The 15,852-nt window shown below is 46.3% G+C and overlaps 1 protein-coding gene and 1 non-coding gene across 2 annotated transcripts in view; both read right to left on the bottom strand.

The window, feature by feature from the left end:
* DUSP16 (dual specificity phosphatase 16) overlaps positions 1–15,852 on the bottom strand; it is a 91,895-nt gene that overhangs the window by 30,260 nt on the left and 45,783 nt on the right. The gene's annotated exons all lie outside the window — the stretch shown is intronic.
* LOC114114300 (U6 spliceosomal RNA) lies at positions 15,353–15,459 on the bottom strand. Its single transcript, XR_003589122.1, has one exon. It is a non-coding gene; the product is annotated as a U6 spliceosomal RNA (small nuclear RNA).

The raw sequence follows: 15,852 nt of genomic DNA, 5'->3' as shown, positions 1-15,852 counted from the left end.
CACTCAGCCATAGGCACACACGTATCTATTCTCCCCCAAACTCCCCTCCCATCCAGGCTGCCACATGACATTGAGCAGTGTGCCCTGTGCTATAGAGTAGGTCCTTGTTGGTGATGCATTTTAAGTATAGCAGTGTGTACAGTTTTAATACTATTAAATTAAAAAACAATTCACTTGTTGAGAAGATAGAGCAGTCCCACTCTTACCTCTTTAAACAAGCCTTAAAAGGGACCTGCAAATCTCATTAAATATTTACCTCCATCTCCTTGAGCTGCATTCTACACACCTTTCCCTCCCTTCTGGATACATACGAAACACACCCTCATCAGCTGCACCAGTGCAGGGAGCTGACACCGGCACCTGCAGAAGGAGAAGTATCACCCTTTTTTATCCCCTGTGTTGTTCAGGGCAAGGGTCAGCAGGACCCTCTGGACACCCGTGTGCATCATCTGTGCTTACCGTGGCATGCACAGTGCAGCCAGCTGGATGGCAGCAAGTTAGTGCCAATAACCAGTCCACTTGCCAAATGTAAGTGTCCATCCCGAGCCTCCAACCCAGGGGTCTGGACTGTTTTTATTCATAAGCAGTTTGCTTGTAAAGCTCTTATGGGAACATGGGAGACAGAGTAGGAGGTTCCATTACAGAAACCCCACTTCCTTCGTGGAACCGACGGGGTCCTCAGGGTCTGCACCTGCTCAGAGTGAAGATTTCATGTCTTGCCCTTTCCAAACATCCTTCCAGCCACACAAAACTCACTGTCAACTTACATGCTGTTCTCTCACCACCACCAGCCTATCCCACACAGTCTATGTACACACACAGGGTATACAAACCACACACACTCAGGGAATACGAACCACACACACACACAAACAGCATACAAACCACACATACACACAGGGCATACAAACCATACAAGCACACACGACATACAAACCACACACACAGGGCATACAAACCCCCCCACACACACACAGGGCATACAAACCCCCCCCACACACACACAGGGCATACAAACCACACACACACACACACACACACACACAGGGCATACAAACCAGACAGACAGACAGACACAGAGCATACAAACCACACACACACACAGGGCATACAAACCACACACACACACACACACAGGGCATACAAACCAGACAGACAGACAGACACAGAGCATACAAACCACACACACACACAGGGCATACAAACCACACACACGCACACGCACACAGGGCATACAAACCACAACACAGGGCATACGAACCACATACACACATGACCGAACATCAGAGGGAAGAAGAACACAGGCCGCTGTACTGAGTTCTCATCCAGGCTTCACCATGTTCTGGTTGTCAGGTTTGCACAAGTGAATGACGCCCTCTGGCTGTTAGTTTTCCTGTTCCTAAACTGGGAGCAGTGATCAGACCCCCTCACAGAGCTGTCAGAGGACGGAGAGGATGGGGCCAGTCAGGATGCCTGAGAGCTTGTGCCTGCAGAGGAAGCGCCCCACGGCACAGGCATCAGACATCCAGTTCCCAGCCTCGTCTGTGGCCTTCCCCCATCGCTAGTCTGCAGCTATTCCTCAGCAGGATTCACCTGAAACAGAACGAAAGCAGCAGTGCTCCGAAGGCTGCATCTCCCAGAGTCGGCTCTGGAGCACTGACCTCCTGCAGGAAGCTGGCAGATGGGACACTGGGACCTGAAACACTACATGGCATTTCTCCCTAGGAGACTCACAGCTCACATATTAAAAGCTCTCTGAGGAGCCTAAAAACCTCTAAGGAAACTGGTTTACTTTCGTTTAATTCAAGGTTCCCAAACTTATTTGACCATGGAATTTCCCCTCCCATTTTATATCTTTTAATAGCTGGTGGAACTCACAGGAAACATCAAGTTAAGGCCGTTGCAACTACTGAAATAGAGTAAATTGGAATTTCCACACTTAAGAGTATAACCCACCAGCTATCTCAAAAAGGGATCAGTTAATACAGGCATTTTCTGGTAAGATGACAAAGAATCTGCTTGCAATGCTGGAGACCCAAGTTCCATCTCCAGGTCTGGAAGATCCCCTGGAAGAGAGAATGACTACCCACTCCAGTATTCCTGCCTGGAGAATCTCATGGACAGGGGAGCCTGGTGGGCTACAGTCCATAGGGTCACAAAGAGTTGGACACAACTTGAGCAACTAACATGTCCACTTTTTTCCCTTTAATACAGGCATATGTATATGCCTCTCATGATTCAGGATTTATAATTTTGCTTCTATTTATGTTTTGTCCTTTTCAGTCTCTTTATGGCATAATACAATCATTTAAGGTGAGTTTTTTCCCCTCAAGTAATTCTTGTAAAAACAAACATTAAAGAATCTCAACATTCTTGGCCTATCTTACGCTTGCTTACCCAACACAGTAACTGGCAGCCGCAATTCTGATCACAATTTAATTGAATGGGTTTAAATTTTAACTTCCAGTAACTTTTGTGGTTCTGGTAGTTCTCTAAGAAACTGCTGTCATATTTTTTTTTCCTATTCTGGCTCCAGAACAGTTCAGGGGATGGTCTCTCTCATTTAAATCCAACAAAACGGGAGTCTACGAAGTGTTCTCAGAAGACAGAAACCGGACCATCCAAGGAATTCCATTTTAAACTTATAAGTCATCATATTTACAAATAAGTCATCCTAGAGTTACTGAACATGTACTATGTGACAAGCATTGCTCTAAGCACTTTACAAGTTTTGTTTGATCGTTACAACCCCTTGAAGGAGGTGCCTGGGTTATTCCCATTTCACAGATAAGGTAACTGAGGTTCAGAAAGGCACAGACTGATAACCAACAGGGCTGGGATGTGAGCCCTGGCAGCCCAGCTTCAGACTGTACTCTCATTGGCTGCATTAGACCACATTTCTAAAATGCCATGGAATTAAGTGCCACGTTGCCTAGAATGTGAGCAACGTATCTGCTGCCATCTCTGGGGTCCTGCCTCATTTTAGCATCATTTCACTAGGCTGGAAATGGCCAAGGCCTCTCCCAAACAGACAGAAGAGCCGTGCCACGTGGCTCAGAAGCGCTAAGCCACGTGGCTCAGAAGTGCTAAGCCATGTGGCTCAGAAGCGCTGATGAGGCAGAGAACAGAGAAGGTGGCTTGACCAGAGACGCAAGAGCTCTGTAAGCTCCAGGCGCATGAGACCAGTAGCAAAACCGAGGATGGACTGGGGCTAGCGGCTGGCTCGCGGTTACAGTCTGTGAACTGGTGGTGAGGCTGTCCTGCGTCTTGGTGACTTTCAGCCCGTTCCCTCCAACAAACTACGTTCAGAGGGGATAGAGTCTCTAACCATCGTAGAGTGAGAGTGGCCAGCCTCGGCTATTCCAAGTCCAGCTCTATCATTCACGCTATCCTAAGTCACTTCTAACTTCAGTGGGTCTAAAAAAGTAAAATGTGAGTGCGGTGCTAGAAAATTCTAATACAGAAAACAGAAAGAAAACAAACCACAATTCAGCATCAGAACAACCCCCCAGAGCCAAACAAAACAGGAATAACAGGTGGTAAAACACATCATAAAGCAAACAGAACCCCCCCTTTTTGTAAACAAATTTTTACAACTAATCTCTAGCAGCACAAACCCAAACAGCCTTAAAATATTTAACAAATTTCATTGAAATCAGTGCTCAGTCTGGCTTGAAATGTCCCAAACCAGGACTCCTGGTCACTTCCACAGGAGTCTACCTTGGCAAAGAGTGCATTTCCCCTGATCTTTATCTCTGACAATGTTCCACTCTGCTGACATCCGCCTTTATTGACAGTTTTTTCCATTCGCTGACCTTTCATTCATTGCTGGACTCCAGTGACCCTGGTTTCATTTCATTAATTAATCACAGATGAGACACCTCCTGATCTACCCAAACCCTCGAGAAACTATCTGTGGCTTCATCAGCAACTCAGTTTTGAAATATGTCTAAAATGTCCCTCTTCCTCTATTAACTAGATCCACACAAGGAGAACAGTACAATTCATCTACGTGAACTCTGTGACAAGGGGATGACAGATGCAGAGTAGAGAGACATCTCGGCCCTCGCTCCTGACTCTGGTGTCCGGATCCCAAGTTAGAGTCTATTACGCCAAGAAGGCACAGTGTTGGCTCAGGATCCCTTTGTTTACTGTGAGACCAGCACTGGAAAACTGTCACGCTCTTGAAAAGTTTTAAAATAATTTTTAAAGTTGTCAAAGGATTTGACTCAACCGTCCAATCTGGCCAAATTTCTCCCATCCCTGGATTTTATGCTGCTTATCGTCTAGGAATGGAGAAAATAGAAAGTCAGACAACCCATATGTTCTTCCCTAAGACAGACCTGAATCTTGGAACGTTGCACCCACTAGGGCCTCTTGTGAATGCTTGTTTTTAAAAGGAAGGAAGACACATATGCAGACACCCTGGCCTGTAGAGAAACAGAGGTAGGGAGACCAGCAGACAGACACACAGACAGCACTGGCCTCTACAGCTCTGGACAGATAGCCAAACAGATTGCAATGTTAAAAATCCATATTCTGTCTGTTGTCCACTACTTCACCAGGAGAATGCATGTTTATAAATAAAAACATACATATTACTTTGGAAAGAGAAAACATTTGGTACAGCTTAAAGGCGTTCGTGATTTGTATGTTGCTTTCTTCTCGCTCAGCCAAGAAAACACTTCTTAAGAACACCTCCTTCATAATTCCAGCCATAAATATAATTTTCTATAGGAGCCAATGTTAACCACCATCCCATTTTCATAGGGAGAAAAACTGCCAAGTAAAAGAAAATATACATAAAGAAACACCACTAAACAATTCTAATTGGTCATCTTTCTCTTTATTCTGACCCTGGCAGTTATAAATCACAGCGGTGTTTCTTAAAAGTATATTTCCATAATCAACAGAAGTAGCACTGTACTACAGATGAGTGATGTTAATTTTCAGATTCAAGTTCTAAAAATGCATCCCTATCCTTGAAGTCAAACCAGAGATAAACATCAACTCCATGATTCCGAAGACATTTCACTGCAGGAAGAAATAGAAGGCTGCCCACTTATGCTTCAGTTCAAACAGGCAGCAGATCTAAGAGCTTTATCAGCTGTGTGTGCACTAAGTCACTTCAGTCGTGTCTGACTCCTTGAGACCCCGTGGACTATTGCCCACCAGGCTCCTCTGTCCATGAGCTTCTCCAGGCAAGAATGCTGGAGTGGGTTGCCATGCCCTCCTGCAAGGGATCTTCCTGACCCAGAGACTGAACCTGTATCTCCTGCAGCTCCTGCACAGCAGGCAGATTCTTAACCCTCTGACAGCTACCCAAACTGCGAAGTGGGATTCAAGGCAACCCCTTCCCACACTGGGGATGAAGTCCATGGCTATGTACAGAAATCTGTTTACACAAAACTCCACTTCATGAAACACATTCTTCTAAACAGTCACATGCAAATTTAAGTTCCACTCATTAAATCATTTTCACAGTTTACATAGTCTCATAGGTTTTCAATATAGTTTTCATGTAGTTCAATCCTTTTGCAAAACAAAGTTCCCTTTTCTGTGGCATAAATATGACCCATTCATCTACTTATTCTGGAATGTATGTGAAGGACTGAAATGGAGTATTCCTGTGTCTGTACACAACAGCTCTTTCCATACTGAAAGTAAAATCTGGGCTTTGCTACTGCGCAAAGGAGACAACCCTAATATCAAACACTGAAATGTTGAGATGTGTATCTTGGAAGTACTGAGTTGGCCAAAACGTTTGTTCAGGCTTTTCTGTACACTGTCATGGAAAAACCCAAATGACGTTTTTGGCCGACCCAGCATGTTAACTGCTCTTAAGAATAATTACTTTGCACTTTTAGTCTGAAGTGTCTGCTTCAGCCAACTTTATTCTTTAACCATTTAAAAATATTCAAGGATGGTCACAATTCTCCTGGGGTCTGCAGACCGTATATATGGAGAGTTGAAACTAGTTACATAAAATGAAAAGAAGAAGAAACGCAATGTAATTACATATCTGCAAAGAAAGCAAGCAAAAATATGTAACTGTGGGAATACCCTGGTGGTCCAGTAGTTAGGACTCCGGGCTTCCATTGGAGGGGGCATGGATTTGATCCCTGGTCAGGGAACTAAGCTGTGTGGGCGAAAGAAAAAAAAAAAGTAACTGTACTTTTCCAGTGTTTTCCAGTGTACAAAGGTTGGTGTAGGGAAACCCAGCCACACAGGAGGGCAGAGAGCCTGGCACACTTTTCTTAGCAGCATCAGCAGCAACTATGTCCTACCTAGTTAACTGTCTGCTGAGCAGCACAGAAGAGAAAAAAAATTCCAAATGACGTGGAGCATTTATTTTAAACTTATTCCACCCTTCCACTCCCTCAAGAGGAAGGGGGCAGACATGCATTTCTGTGAAGACCTTCCCTCCAGGAAGCCTGAGAAGAAGCCTCCATCTCATGAAACCTGCCCCATAAATGACACTTCCAAGCTCCCTCTGTATGAAGTCACCAATCACCCGGCACGGCGGGGATGGGACATTCCAGCTAAGTTTTGGATTAACATCGTTATCCAACACAATAAATGACTTAAAATTTTGCAAAATACTAGCATTAAAAAAAAATCACTAAATACTAAAAGAATGTAACTTATCAGAGTTCTTATGACTCATAATTTCTAAAATTTGCATTCCTTAAGATAGTGTTATCTAGATCGATTCAACTGGCAAAATCCTGAAGTGTTGTTTAGTAAAAGAGTTCTCAGAAGATGTTGACTGACATTTTTTTTTTAACTCTTTTATTGATGTTTTTAAAGTTATTATTTATTTATTTTTTGGCCATGCAGAGCAGCATGTGGCATCTTAGTTCCCAGACCAGGGCTTGAACCTGCACCCTCTGTATTGGAAGCACAGAGTCTTAATCACTGGACCACCAGGGAAGTCCCTGGGCTTTCACACTGGTGATACGTAACAATGCCCAGAGACTCTTTCTCTGAAAACACATACACACAGAGCTAGGCAGGACTCTTAATAAATCCCTTCACACAAAGATTGTTCTGAAGAGTACAGCCAGAACAACCAATCAAAAGGAATTATGGCCAGAACCCACCCGAGTGAAGGCGGTGAGCACTGTAAGCAGAAGAGAGGGTCAAAGGGGCCACCCGCTGGGTCCTCCGGTGACTTGAAGACACAGCCCAGTGAGCAGCCGCCGGGGGCTTCCTGAGGAGGCAGGATGTAGAAGGCCTCTGAGGTGGTTCAGGAGATCACCTTTGCTCTGGTGGTGGTGGTTTAGTTACTCAGTTGTGTCTGACTCTTTGAGAACCCATGGACTGTAGCCTGCCAGGCTCCTGTCCCTGGGATTCTCCAGGCCATAATACCAGAGTGGGTTGCTATTTCCTTCTCCAGGGGATTTTCTCAACCCAGGGATCGCATCCGGGTCTCCTGCATTGCAGATGGATTCCTTACCGAATGGGCCACGCTGCAGTTCACCTGGAAGTCAAGACTTCCAAGGTTGCATTTGGGAACTTGAGGTCCCAAATTCCAATCTAACATTTTCAACCCTCTTTTGGGCATTTGCACTTGAAAGACTTATTGACATTTTAAAAATAAATTCCAAGCCCATGTCTGCTTCTCTTTCACTCTCTATCCCTGTACCTGTCGGCCCCGTTCTCCCAGTCGCCTTAGCAGCACCCTCCTGGCATGGCAACACTCGAATTTGCCTTTGCGACGTCTGTCTGTCTGTCCCTGCCTCATCATCTCCCCTACCACACCCCTGCCTGTGAGCTCTGAGCTGCATCACTGGATAAATTCAGGAACAGCTCTCTTTGATCCACCTGTCCTTTCCCCAACTGGCTTCCACTCTGTTGCCCGATTAAGCTCCTAAGATAGTTCTGATGTAACCTGTGCTCCCAAATGCCCAGAGAATGCAACCCAAAATTCCTGGTTAGCCACTCAAGCCCCTTCATCATCTGACCCCGCTCTACTGTCCACCTTCACTGTCCCTGCTCCACCCACCACATCCCAGGTCCAATCGTCTTCCTCCTGTTTCCCCAACACACCTGTGTGGTCTCATCGCCAGCCTCTGGCCATTCAGTCCTTATGAACCAGAGGCTGGCACGGATCACAGCTCTTCTCCAGCTGATGCGCCGCGGTTCTCTTACCGTGACCAAGAGAATATACACTTTACCTTCTTATCACCCACAGTGACTCACCACCAAAACAAGCTTCATGATACAATCCTCTCTTACCATGGAGCTGCTCTCTAGTTTCAATTCTAGTACTCTGTTGCATTCTTAAAATCCTGCTGTATTAAAAAAAAACAACAACAATCTTCCCTGATCAGTGTATCTAAATATGGTCTTGCCAACTTAGAACTTCTTTAAAATAACACAGCCACAGTACTACCCTGACAAGCCAGTGGTTATAGCCCCACGCTTCCACCTCAGGGAGCACGGGTTCCATCCCTGGTCGGGGATCTAGGATCCCACAAGCTGTGCAGTGTGACCAAAAATACATATACATTGTTTGTTGTTGTTTAGTCGCTCAGTCATATCCGACTCCTTCACGATCCCATGGACTGCAGCCCACCAGGCTCCTCTATCCATGGGATTCTCCAGGCAAAAAGATTGGAGTGGGTTGCCATGCCCTCCTCCAGGGAATTCCTGACCTAAGGATTGAACTCGCTCTTCTGCTTGGCAGGCAGATTTTTTACCACTGGGAAGCATATACATACACATATATATGAATGTATACATAGCCATCACATGGCAGTATTTTCCACTGACCCGGTCACTGTGAATTCTCATTCCGTGTTTGTGGTGCCCTCCTATCTCTCCAGCTATAACACGCTGCGAACTGTGTGTAAGAATTGTGTCTCACACTTGTTTGCAATCATCTCCGGATTTCGCACAATGCTTAGCATATAACTAAATGTTTACTGAATCCTTTCTTGTTACAATGAATAGCTGTTGATGGACATAAATCTTGTGTATGCTTGGTGTTCAAAAGGATTTCCTGATTCCACTCAGCGCCGAGAGCTCTGTGGGCCTGGGTGGGAGCCAGAACCTCTTCCTACTCCTCCTCTGAGGCCCCAGAGGACCCTCAGGGTGAGTGAGGCAGCTGAGAGCAAGCAGAACATTTCTCTGATGTCAAAAAAAAAAAAAAAGGGGGGGGGAGGGAGACCTGGTAAATGCTGCCTGCATCATCCAGAATCCCCGGTGAGTCCTCAGGTGCTTCTGTCGTGTCTAGGGAACTTCCCTCAAGAGACAGGCTCAGGCCTTCAGACCCCGTGACTTCCAGGGCTCAAGGAACCACGGCCAACAGCCCTCAGGAGACAAGCTGGACCAAGGACAGACTGACCCCCGCTGAGGACGAAGTGGCTGCTGTCTGTGCCCAGGGTCACCACCAGCAGGCAGGGCCTCCCGAGACCCCTCACCCCCATCAGGAGACAATGCTCTGAGTCAAAGGGAAAAGGGAACAGGAGTCTGGTCTCCAGAGAAGGGCTCCTCGGAGCCCAAATGGCCTTTCCCCCGTGAAGCTCAGGCTTCTAACCCACACCCACCCTGAGAAGCCCTCCCGTGCGCCCACTTTGCTATGTCCACTCTAGCAGCCGTCCTCCTCTGGGGCCAAGTGCGCCGCCTCCCCACGGACGTGGTGGAGCATCGGGGAGGGAAGGGGCCCCCGACTGTCAGCCAAATAACACCAGAGGCCACTGGCATCTGCACTTGGTTGAGAGATGGACTCGAGGCTGGGTTGACGGGACCCTGGCGATAATGCAGGGGCTGTCTCTGGAATGGACACTTTAGTGGGACAAACTTCAGCCAATCAATCAGATGAGCAATTAGCTGATTACGGTGCGTGGCCAGAGGAGTGTGTGTGACAGAGGACACGCACCTCTGTGTGGGGACCAGGGGAGGTTGGAGGGCTGCCGTGAGTCAAGTGGGAGATTGACCCAGATATGAGGGACAGGCGGGCACATCAGGGCAGAGAGGGGCGCCTCAGGGCTGCAGGGCTAGGGCACCCGAGACCCGAAGAACTAAAATACACACACAGAGCAACCTGAGGACGGACAAGGGCCTGAGACGAAGGTGTGAAGGCGGGCAGAAGCTGCCACTGCAGGGCCCTGGAGTCAGGGAAAGATTATGGAATTTACCCCCAAAGTGCTGGTGTGTATTAAGCCAGGGGGTGATAAAATCAGGACTACATTAAAAATATAAAACAGAGACGTACGCTGGTGAGAGAGTGAGTAGTGGGGTGGGGGGAGAGTGTGGACAGGGTGTGTGAGCAGCGAGGAGGCCCCTGGGCAGGTGTGGAGGGGTAGTGTTGGCTGGAGTTGGTAGCAGAAGTACAGAGCAAAGAGGCCAGAAGAAAGCTCTGGTGGCCAAGGGGTAACGGGTGTCACCGAGTCTCCAAGGCATCCCAGGCCACCCCAGCCTGACCGTATTTCCACTCAATTCCCCTTCCTCTCCGTCACAAAAAGTCTATTCTGTCTCCTCCCTACTCTTAAAATCAATGTTCACTCTTAACATCTGTAATCACGTTTCCCTTCCTTTCAGTTAGTCCACCGAGGTCCCTCCCCCGCCCGCCCCCAAATCTTACTCATCTTTCAAGGTCTGATCAAAATGCCACCGCTGTCACCAACTCTTCCCCAAGCCCGGCAGGCGACACCCAGTCACGCCCTTCACCAGCTGGCACACTGTCAACCGCACCTCTGTTTCGTCCACTTCGAATGTGGGACTCCAAATTAACTCTGCGTTCTTAGGTGCGGGGGTGAGCGGTGTGCTTTCCCAGCACCCCATCCCCCAGGTGCAGCCCAGGGCCCACAAAAGGAAGCCCTTGGACACTGAGAGGCTGGCTGAATGGATAGGACACAAATGACATGATTGGGTCAGGGGAAGACTGATGTCACCGTTGTCACCCACGGGGCCTCTGGGTGGCTTGTGCAAGGTGTCACGGTGAACCATCTCTAGCATGGTCCGCAGTCCAACTATTGAACAGAAGCAGCCCCAGGCATGACGTCTGAGGTCCGGGTCACTTAGGGAGTGACACAGCTGTCTTGTTACTGTACCGGCAGGTAGCAACTGGAGAAAAGGGGCTCTAGTCTGGATAATCGCATGCAAACTGAGAAACGGAGCCAGCAAACAGACAGCAACCAGGGCGAAACGGAACCGAGTTTTAGTCTGTTTTTAGTGGCTCTTGGTCACCGCAGCTTTTTAAACATGAGAAGAGGCAATTCCTGACTTACTGCGGTACTTTGACTAGACCCCATTAACACCAATCTGTTTCACCAGCTACTGCAGGATCGAAAATGCAGTGATTGAAGACTTCCCCTCCGTAGACACGGGACAGAAGAAACGCCCCGTGGGATAAGACAGCAGACGGTGGCACCAGCAAATGTGTAAGTGGGAGGGTCAGCTCCTGCCCTGCTTCCAGGTGGCAGGACGGTGACTGGTGCCACTGAACCAAAGCAGCACATTTCTCCCATCCAAGTCCTAACCAGGCCCGACCCTGCCTAGCTTCCCAAATCAGATGAGATCAGACACGTTCAGGGTGGAATGGCAGTAGAAAGCTGCACGTTTTGTACACAGAACTGCTGAGTTTAGATTCCCGTTAAACTGGAAGTGAGTGAAGAGTCAAGCACATTTTTATTCACTCCCAGCTCTAACCACACTAGCAACTCTGAATCAGAACAAAGAAATACATACTTGGCCTTTAGCAGACATTCATCGAAGACCTTAGCTGTGTTCAGAGACGAAATGTTTCTAAAAACCCTTAGCACACACACTTGACACTGATCCCCCTGGTGAGTATCTTCTATCGTTACCCAGAGTCATAATTCAGCTCAGAACAGAATAGACTTTTATTTGATGATTCCCCTTGACTGAAAAAGATTAATGCTTAAAAATGTTATATACAGTGTATTTTTATATGTTGCTTCTTTCATACAATGTGAAGTAAGAATATGACTCTGAAGTCCACAAAGAAGCTGAGAGAGGGCTACCACGAAAAGAAAGCACAGACTTGACCTGAAGTGGGCACCCCTGATTCTCAGTCCAGCCTCCTCAAGGAATTCCAGAAGACTGGGCACAGAGCTTGGGGAGAGCTGGAGAGAGTCATTAGTAGTGTTAGTCGCTCAGTTGTGTCTGACTCTTTTGCAAACCAATGGACTGTAGCTCACCAGGCTCCTCTGTCCATGGCAGTCTCCAGGCAAGAATACTGGAGTGGGCTGCCATTCCCTTCTCCAGGGGGTCTTCCTGACTTAGGGATCGAACTTGCATCTCCTGCATTGGCAGGCAGATTCTTTACTTCTAGTACCACCTGAGAAGCCCAGGGAGAGCCATTCCTCATTTATAAATGAAAGGGCTGAGATCTGTGATTCAGCTCCAGGGTTTTTTTGCTTCAAGACTATGCTGTGCCTCATCACAGGACAGAAATGAGGGCTGCATGGACCTCTGCTCAATGTTATGGGGCAGCATGGATGGGAGGGGGTTTAGGGGAGAGTGGGTGTGTGTGTGTGTCGCTCAGTCGTGTCTGACTCTTTGCCACCCCATGGACTATACAGGCTCCTCTGTCCGTGGAATTCTCCAGGCAAGAGTACTGGAGTGGGTTGCCATTCCCTTCTCCATTGGGGAAGAATGGATACATGTATATGTACGGCTGAGCCCCTTCACTGTTCACCTGAAACCACCACAACATTGTTAATCAGTTATACCCTAACACAAAAATTCAAAGTGTAAAGTTTGGGGGGAGGGGGGAAGAAATGAGTGCTGGAGAACGAACCAACTGCTGTGGGTCCCTTTTGCTCTTACCCAGAGTTACAAGAGCAAAGAAAGAGAAGGAAATAATAGAAGAGCATTTTTATCTGTAGGTTGATCTTTATTTCTAGTAAATTAACCCATTTATTCTCCATTATGTTAGCATACACAAAAATGCCCAGATTCAGAGGCTTTTCTTTTTTTTCTAATATCCTTATTTTCAATCTGGCACCCTTAGGAATATAATAGACAAAGGCAAGTAGAATTAAGTAATATGATGAATAATTAAACGCCAAGAAACAAGATTAGCTTTTACAGAGTTTCCTGGAAGTTAACAAGACCAAAAAAGTTGATCAATAAGTCAATATTGGCAACTGTTTATACCCATCAATGATGAGGGAGAACTTTCCAAAGGGATCCAAGTTCATTCTTTTTGGCTAAGATGAGGCTACAACTCACAGTAAACTGCTTTAATCCTCTGAGGGGTGAAACAATGCTATGGTTTAATCCGGCTTGGTTACTGGAAGACTTTGTAGTTTAGTCACTAAGTTGCGTCCGACTCTTCTGCGACCTCGTGGGCTGCAGCCAGCCAGGCTCCTCTGTCCATGGATTTCCCAGGCAAGAGTACTGGAGTGGGTTGCTATTCCTTCTCGAAGGGATCTTCCCAACCCAGGGATTGAACCGATGTCTCCTGCACTGGCAGGTGGATTCTTACCACCGAGCCACCAGGGAAGCCCATTGGGAAACTTGTGGTTTGGTTTAGTCACTAAGTCGTGTCCGACTCTTGCGGCCCCATGGACTGTAGCCCACCAGGCTCCTCTGTCCATGGGATTTTCCAGGCAAGAATACTGGAGTAGATTGCCATTTCCTTCTCCAGAGGATCTTCCCAACCCAGGGATTGAACCCAGGTCTCCTGCACTGCAGGCAGATTCTTTACCGACTGAGCCATGAACTTACTAGTGGCTAAATAATGAATTGACTTCATATAAACATTTGCTTCAACCAGCCTCAATTCATATGGATTCGAGGCCGTGCCTCCTCCGGTGAGTGGCGTTAGGTTTTCTAGAGCTGTCAGTTCCTTGCCACAGTTCATTATTTCAGTACTGCTCAATTGTACCAGGGTTTTTATTAGATCTTAAAGCCATGCTGAAATCTACTTAAACGATGGAAACATTTTAGATACCTTTCCCGTAACAGCTGCGTATTTCTTTTTTTTTTTTTTTTTAAAGTCCAATTTATTTTTATTATTTTTTTTTTAATTTTAAAAACTTTAATTCTTACATGCATTCCCAAACATGAACCCCCCTCCCACCTCCCTCCCCATAACATCCTTCTGGGTCATCCCCATGCACCAGCCCCAAGCATGCTGCATCCTGCGTCAGACATAGACTGGCAATTCAATTCACATCATAGTATACATGTTAGAATGTCATTCTCCCAAATCATCCCACCCTCTCCCTCTCCCTCTGAGTCCAAAAGTCCGTTATACACATCTGTGTCTCTTTCCCTGTCTTGCATACAGGGTCGTCATTGCCATCTTCCTAAATTCCATATATATGTGTTAGTATACTGTATTGGTGTTTTTCTTTCTGGCTTACTTCACTCTGTATAATCGGCTCCAGATTCATCCATCTCATCAGAACTGATTCAAATGAATTCTTTTAACAGCTGAGTAATACTCCATTGTGTATATGTACCACAGCTTTCTTATCCATTCATCTGCTGATGGACATCTAGGTTGTTTCCATGTCCTGGCTATTATAAACAGTGCTGCGATGAACATTGGGGTACATGTGTCTCTTTCAATTCTGGTTTCCTCGGTGTGTATGCCCAGCAGTGGGATTGCTGGGTCATAAGGTAGTTCTATTTGCAATTTTTTAAGGAATCTCCACACTGTTCTCCATAGTGGCTGTACTAGTTTGCATTCCCACCAACAGTGTAGGAGGGTTCCCTTTTCTCCACACCCTCTCCAGCATTTATTGCTTGCAGATTTTTGGATCGCAGCCATTCTGACTGGTGTGAAGTGGTACCTCATTGTGGTTTTGATTTGCATTTCTCTAATAATGAGTGATGTTGAGCATCTTTTCATGTGTTTGTTAGCCATCCGTATGTCTTCTTTGGAGAAATGTCGATTTAGTTCTTTGGCCCATTTTTTGATTGGGTCGTTTATTTTTCTGGAGTTGAGCTGCAGAAGTTGCTTGTATATTTTTGAGATTAGTTGTTTGTCAGTTGCTTCATTTGCTATTATTTTCTCCCATTCAGAAGGCTGTCTTTTCACCTTGCTTATATTTTCCTTTGTTGTGCAGAAGCTTTTAATTTTAATTAGATCCCATTTGTTTATTTTTGCTTTTATTTCCAGCATTCTGGGAGGTGGATCATAGAGGATCCTGCTGTGATTTATGTCTGAGAGTGTTTTGCCTATGTTCTCCTCTAGGAGTTTTATAGTTTCTGATCTTACATTTAGATCTTTAATCCATTTTGAGTTTATTTTTGTGTGCGGTGTTAGAAAGTGATCTAGTTTCATTCTTTTACAAGTGGTTGACCAGTTTCCCAGCACCACTTGTTAAAGAGATTGTCTTTACTCCATTGTATATTCTTGCCTCCTAAAAATATGGAACGCTTCACGAATTTGCGTGTCATCCTTGCGCAGGGGCCATGCTAATCTTCTCTGTATCGTTCCAATTTTAGTATATGTGCTGCCGAAGCGAGCACTGCGTATTTCTTAAAAGACTTATTTATTAATTATTATTTTGCTGCACTGAGTCTCTGTTGCTGCACGAGGGCTTTCTCTAATTGCAGACACTTGTGGTGTGCAGGCTTCTCGTTGCTGTGGCTTCTTTTGTTGTGGAGCACGGCCTCCGGGCTGCACAGACCTCAGTAGCTGATGCATGTGGGCTCTAGAGAACAGGCTCAATAGTTGTGGTGTGTGGGTTTAGCTGCTCTGTGGCAAACGGGCTCTTCCCGAGTAAGGGATCAAACCTGTGTCCCCTGTGTTGGCAGGCGGATTCTTAACTACTGGACCACCAGAGAAACTATATTTTTGCTTTACCTGAATGAAGACAACTTGCCTATCATTTATTTCAAAATACTTCAAGTTCTTGCTAC

Source organism: Ovis aries, chromosome 3 (genome assembly GCF_016772045.2).
Source record: "Ovis aries strain OAR_USU_Benz2616 breed Rambouillet chromosome 3, ARS-UI_Ramb_v3.0, whole genome shotgun sequence".
Taxonomy (NCBI): domain Eukaryota; kingdom Metazoa; phylum Chordata; class Mammalia; order Artiodactyla; family Bovidae; genus Ovis; species Ovis aries.
This window is presented reverse-complemented; position numbering and strand designations above follow the sequence as displayed.